This window comes from Melanotaenia boesemani, chromosome 19 (genome assembly GCF_017639745.1).
Source record: "Melanotaenia boesemani isolate fMelBoe1 chromosome 19, fMelBoe1.pri, whole genome shotgun sequence".
NCBI lineage: Eukaryota > Metazoa > Chordata > Actinopteri > Atheriniformes > Melanotaeniidae > Melanotaenia > Melanotaenia boesemani.
The window spans coordinates 178,254-184,366 of NC_055700.1; the positions used below are offsets into that span (position 1 = coordinate 178,254).

General features: G+C 45.6%; 1 protein-coding gene across 1 annotated transcript in view; it reads right to left on the reverse strand.

The window, feature by feature from the left end:
* The window catches only part of LOC121629920 (multidrug resistance-associated protein 1-like), a 155,894-nt gene extending 151,065 nt beyond the window's left edge, over positions 1-4,829 (reverse strand). Inside the window, exon 1 of the mRNA XM_041969847.1 lies at positions 4,738-4,829. The gene's annotated coding sequence lies outside the window, so the exon portion shown is untranslated. The remainder of the gene's footprint in view (positions 1-4,737) is intronic.
* Positions 4,830-6,113: the final 1,284 nt, after the last annotated feature.

Consider the following 6,113-nt stretch of genomic DNA (forward strand, 5'->3'; position numbering starts at 1 on the left):
CAACTTTGCTTTTACATAGTACTACAACTTGTACAACTTGTCGCTTGTACATAGTACTACAACTTGTAAATCTCCATGTTTGTACATAGTACTACACACTAGCGGAACAAATCGGAACCGGGCCGGGGGCGGGCAAATGACTGGGCCCTTAAACCAAAATAATAAAGCTCATGATAACATCATTTTACAACATACACATGCCCGCAACAGCGGGGCTTACAGGTTTCAGCATCACGGAGAGTGACTATGTAATTTTGAAGTCCATCAAACGGACATGAAGTACAAACCAAAAAAAAATAATAAAAATAATAATAATAGGCTACATGGTCACTAATAATAATACAACACAAATTCAAAGCAGTTCAGCACCACGGATAGCGACCGCATCATTTTGACACCCATTTTAACTATTTCAACTCAGGCCCTGTTATCAGTAGCTATAAAGTTTAGTAAAACTGGCACAGCGGCTCACATGTTTACAAAGACAGTTTCAATATGAAGTACTACCCACAACTATTTGAAGGGCATACGGCGAGCCTTGCGCTCAGAGAACTCGTCCACGATGCTCTGTATGTCCATCTTTTTTGCTCTCTCATTCTCTATGGACAATATAGCAAGTCCACTCAGTCTCTCCTGTCCCTCTGTGCTCCTCAAGTGGTTTTTAATGAGTTTTAACTTGGAGAAAGAGCGCTCAGAGGTTGCAACGGTGACGGGAAGTGTCAAAAATAAAAGGAGGGCGGTGCAAACCTCACTGAATGTAGAAGTTACTGCTGGATGGTTGACAAGGACCATTTTTGCCATATCCGCAACAGACTTTTGCTTTGTTATCTGGTCCCTGAAAGAGGTTCTAAAACAAAGCAGCTGGTCAGGAAAGCTGGGGGCGATGTCCCGACTGTAGTGCTCACTAAGCCGCCGGGCAGCTTGGTGTAACTCCTCATCTCCTGCTTGCAGCAGTGTTTTGGGGTGAATTGCCTCAAACATATTCACAGTTCCATTTAAACTGGTGAATCTTTGGGACAGTTGCTGGATGATAATATCAAGACAGGCATTGAAAACGTTCACCCGAAAGTTGCTCTCCGCGTCAGTGAGGCGGCTGTCTTCAGAAAGTTCATCAAAGTGACGCTTAACTTTTCTGACCCTGGTTGCTTCAAACTGCATTTGACTTCCCCATTTTGTAGCTAGAGCAAGAGTGGCAGACTTAGCCTCATCAAATTGCTCCCTAAAGTCCATCAAAACACTAATGGCATTTTGCAGAAGAGTAGATGCTTTCAGAAGATCTGCGTCCTTGGATTGCAGAAACTGTGAGGCAGCGTTGACACACTCAAGGATCTTGGTTTGCATGGTGACCAAAAATATGAAAGAAAACTTGCTTATGGCTTTCTTGAGCACACTTGCTTCACTACGCTCCTCTTTTTTGTCACTGGTCAAGGATATTTTGACGAGGGCTTTTATAATGTCTCCATATCTGTACCTTAACGCAAAAAGCGCATCATGTCGAGATGACCAGCGAGTGGGACAGAGGCCTTTTAATGTGACAGTTCTGCTCTCACTGAGGAGCGCCCATCGTTTGATACTGTTACCAGAAAAGTTGTACAGGTTCTCTACAGTGTCATAGAACTGCTTCACTCCAGGAACATTTTTAACAGCCGTTGAGAGCAAGGTTGAGGTTATGAGCAGCACAGTGAACATAATGGGCAAGGGGTTCCCGCTCTGTTGTTCTTGCCTGTACGCCTGAATACGTGCCACTCATATTCGCGGCCCCATCATAGCCCTGTCCGCGGCATTTTGAAAGATCTATTCCGTTTTTCTCTATAGAGCCCAGGATTTGCTTTTCAAGTTCTGATGCTGATGAGCCCACAGTAGCTTCAAAACCCAAAAACACTTCATTGATCTGTATATCTGTTGCAATATCCATGTCATTCTTAACAACAGTTACGTAACGGTACACTTGGCTCAGCTGGTCTATCTTTGACACATCTTGCGTTGTGTCCATGATAATGGAATAAAACGGGGCTTCGTTTATTTCCTTAATTATGTCAGCTTTCACACGTTGAGACAGGATGTAAATAATCTCATCTTGAATCTGGTGACTTAGGTATTTCACTGACCCTCCTGGTCGGTTGATTAGCTCTCTTAAAACAGGGTCGTAGCAAGCTAATAACTTGATTATTGACAAAAAGTTGCCAGCATTTCCCTGACCTAGAACTTCCGTGTGCCCCCTGAATGCCAGGTTACATGAAGCCAGAGTAAGAGTGACATTCACAATGCACTCCAGGACCTGTCTCCAAAACAAGGCTGCATTACGCACATTCCTCTCCATTTCAGCGTCTATTGTGCTGTTGAGTTTCCACTGCTCGTAGACTATGCATGCACCAAGATGTATTTGTGTGGATTCATGCTTCTCAACTTTTGCAGAAAGATGTTTCCAGTCTCTTACTCCGTTTACCCATGCATTGTTGTAATACGGGGCATTTTGGTTGGCAAAAAGCCAGCAAGGCTCACAGTAGCAGCAATCTAATTTGGGGGAATAGCACATCCAGCTGCGAGGAAGTTTCATCCCAACTTTAGTAGTAGAGGTGTAATAACTTTCCGAAAAGCCCCGATTGTTGTTATCAGTGGGAAATGGACCTTTGGGTCTGCATGGGCCCATCTTAAGGATATATCTTTTAATGTTGGAGTCCTGGATGTTTTCACCAAAATTGGCCCGATCAGTCGGAAAACATTCCACAGGAGGGTTTTCATCATCGATGGTCTGCGTGTCACCTGTAGTGGGAGGAGACCTGCTGCTGCTTTCATTTCCAGTGGGTGAGGAAGGGGGCTGTTGGTCTGGCTCCAGGTCTGGCTCTTCCCTGGAGCAGCTAGCAACTGCTAAGTCCCTGACATCACCACTATACCGCCGAGAGAGAAAGAAGAGGATATAAGCTAGGCGGCTGGGCTACTACAATTTGCAACCACCAATAGTTAACAACTCACACATTGTGTATAGTGCTTGTTAAAACTGCTACCTGTAATTAACGTGGCTCCCTGGCTGTGCTGGCAGTTTTGGCGGGGCTGGACCGCTGCCAACAAAAAAGTCAGGTTCATCTTCAGGACGACGAACAAAATGTGTCCAGTTTTTGTAACTTGGCTTTTCCTTGCTCTCTTTTTTCCTTTTCTTTTCGCTTTGCCGCTCCACTTTTATGCTTATATGAAGTGCCACTCATGTTAACTTAATCCGTAAAAATGCTCCACCTAGTTTGCAGTCTGTTGACAAGTGACTGATGATGACATTGGTTGATGGTTGATCACGAGTTTTACCCTTGGAGACAATATCGATCCACTCGTAAATTTGCGTGTCAAAGTTAAATGTGAGAGTAAAAATAAAGCCAGTCATGTTGCACAGCATTTAATTAAATATTTTATACCTACTACATGACTAAAGTCAGTCGGTCATGTAAAGTTTTGGCAACCATAACTTAATCCTGACTGGGATAACCTATATAAGCTCTGTATAACTCCACAGTATTGGTGATAATAAACAAACTGCATACATGCCCCGGACTCCTGTGGGCACAAGTAATGGAAGACCCTGCTTACGCCAGTTCCCTTGAGCAGTGGTGAAGGCCTGGCTTCTTCAAATCCGTTATCCTATCCGGGCCCTTTTGAGACCCGGGCCGGGGGCGTGCAGCCTCCCAGCCCCTCCGGAAGCCCCGCCCCTGGTACTACAACTTGTACAACTCTTTGCTTGTACATAGTATTACAATTTGTACAACTCCATACTTGTACATAGTATTATAACTTATACAACTTTGCTTTTACATAGTACTACAACCTGTGCAACTCCATGCTTGTACATAATACTACAACTTGTGCAACTTCATGCTTATACATAGTACAACTTTTACAACTCCATGCTTGTACATAGTACTACAACTTTTACAACTCCATGCTTGTACATAGTACTACAACTTTTACAACTCCATGCTCGTACATAGTACTACAACTTGCACAGACAGGTAAACTCCCTCCATAAATCGAGTATGCCGAGCTCCGTCATTAAGTCCTAATTTTCCTGTGTAACGGCGTAGTAGTTGTGGCCTTAGATGAGTCCTGTTTGAGATGAAGATGGATATTGAACCCCCCTCCCCCCCTCCTAACCTGCGTTAGCCGGCCGACCAACGTTGCTGTGACTTGAAGCGCGGTCTCCGTTTCATCTATTGTCTCCTCTGCACTTCATTTTTACTGTTTACTTCAGTGTGAAATGTCCCGTCTGCACGGTGGACAGTGGGAAACGTGATCTCCACTCCTCTGTACGTCTTGTAGAAATTGACAATAAAGCTGACTGTGACTTTGTTTTGTTGGTATGTGTTTATTTACATCTAAAATAAGTTAAAATAATGTTTTGAGAAGTAACTTAACCCTGCTCGGTGCGCCATAGCAATAGCTGAAAGAGGTCCAACGAGAGAAAGCTTGTCTGGCAGGTGTCCGCACCCTTTACTCTGATTGGTTCACCGATCCATGACCCCCCCCCCCCCCAAACCAACCAACCCGAATTATGAGGTAAGCAATGAGCCAAAACTCAGCAGTCTCGCCGCGCTGTGACTCACCAGAGCAGATCTGTGGTTGTAGTGCAGAGTTAACAGGTACAAGAAAAGCACGGGTGATACGGTCAGCTGTTATCTGGGTGTGTAAACATGATCCACACATGAAACACTTTTATGTGCAATCACTTGCAATCTGAAAGCGGCACATATTTACCTTGACGGGAGGCAGGATGAGACAGCCGGCAGATGGACCAGATTCATTTAGAAAACAGAGGCGGTGCACAGGCAGGAGCACCAAACTAAGAGGACTGGAAGGAACAGCGAACCACAAGGAGCAGGTGAGACAAATTAGCAATGATCACAGGTGTGATGATGAAAAGGAAGTGGACAGATGAGCCTACAAAATAAAACAGGAAACTAGACAGAGCTGAGACCATGAAAACCAGAAGGACCTTAGAAAGAATTAAATCAAGAACCCACAGATCGTTTTGTTTTCTGTTTATACGGAGAGACCTTCTAAAGACGCGTTCCCTCGGTCGGTGTGGCCTGCAGCGTCGCGTTTCCAGGATGGGAAGCATCCTTGATCATGTCTGACGCTTGCTGGTGCGACAGTTTCTCATCTGGGATCTGTGGGATGATGTTATTGAACGAAGAAGTCCATAAGGACCATCCAGATGTTGCATGACAGGGACTGGTTTCAGAAAAACCTTGGTTAGCTCACCAGCATCGCTGAGTCCAGGTACTCTGTTTGGGTCTGTTGCCTTCATGGCTTCCTGCGGGGTGGCGCACCTCAAAGCGGGCAAAGATGTGGTTTAGGTTGGTCTCCCTGTAGTCTGAGATGTGGTTTAGTCCTCGACCTTCCCCTTGTATGCCAGCTTGGCTTTGGTGATGCCTCTTTTCAGTGTGGACCTGGTCGTGCTGTTGAGAGCTTTGTTCCTGGACCTTCTAGACCTCGCTGGTCCTCTCTGGTTATCCAGGGTTTCTGGTTTGGATTTGTTGACATTCATTCTTGAGTACAGAGTCTGGAGATTGTGGTCTGTGAGAAGCAGTCCTTGAGCCGAGAGTTCCCCCAGGCCCAGTTCTTATGTTTCTTTGTGGGTTTGTTTGCCTTTGCAGCGGGGTGTACGGGGGGGGGGGGGGGGGGGGGGGGGGGGCGGGAAGACCCAGCGAGGTGGAAAGGGGAATGGCTCTGTTAATGTTGGAGAGTCTAGACCAGGGATCCTCAGTCCTGGTCCTTGAAGGGTGGTGCCCTGCAGGTTTCAGACGTTTTCCTGCTGCAACACACCCCCGTCAGACTCGTGGAGATGTTGAAATCAAGCTGCTGAGGACCAGGATCTTGAGTTTTGTTTCCACTGATGGAAGAACAGTTTTTGGGTTAGGGTTGGACCTGGTTGAAGTCACCCGTAACAAGAAAGACTGCCGGTCCTTCTTTCCTTGCTCCTGTCCTCCAGGTCCAGTGTATTTGACTTTCTAATGTCCTTTTTTGATCCTACGTAAACTTCTTTGAATTCTCTATGAAATGTTCTCCATCACTAACTGGACCTGGTCTTTACATTTTACTGACAAATCAATGGACCACTACGACCCAAC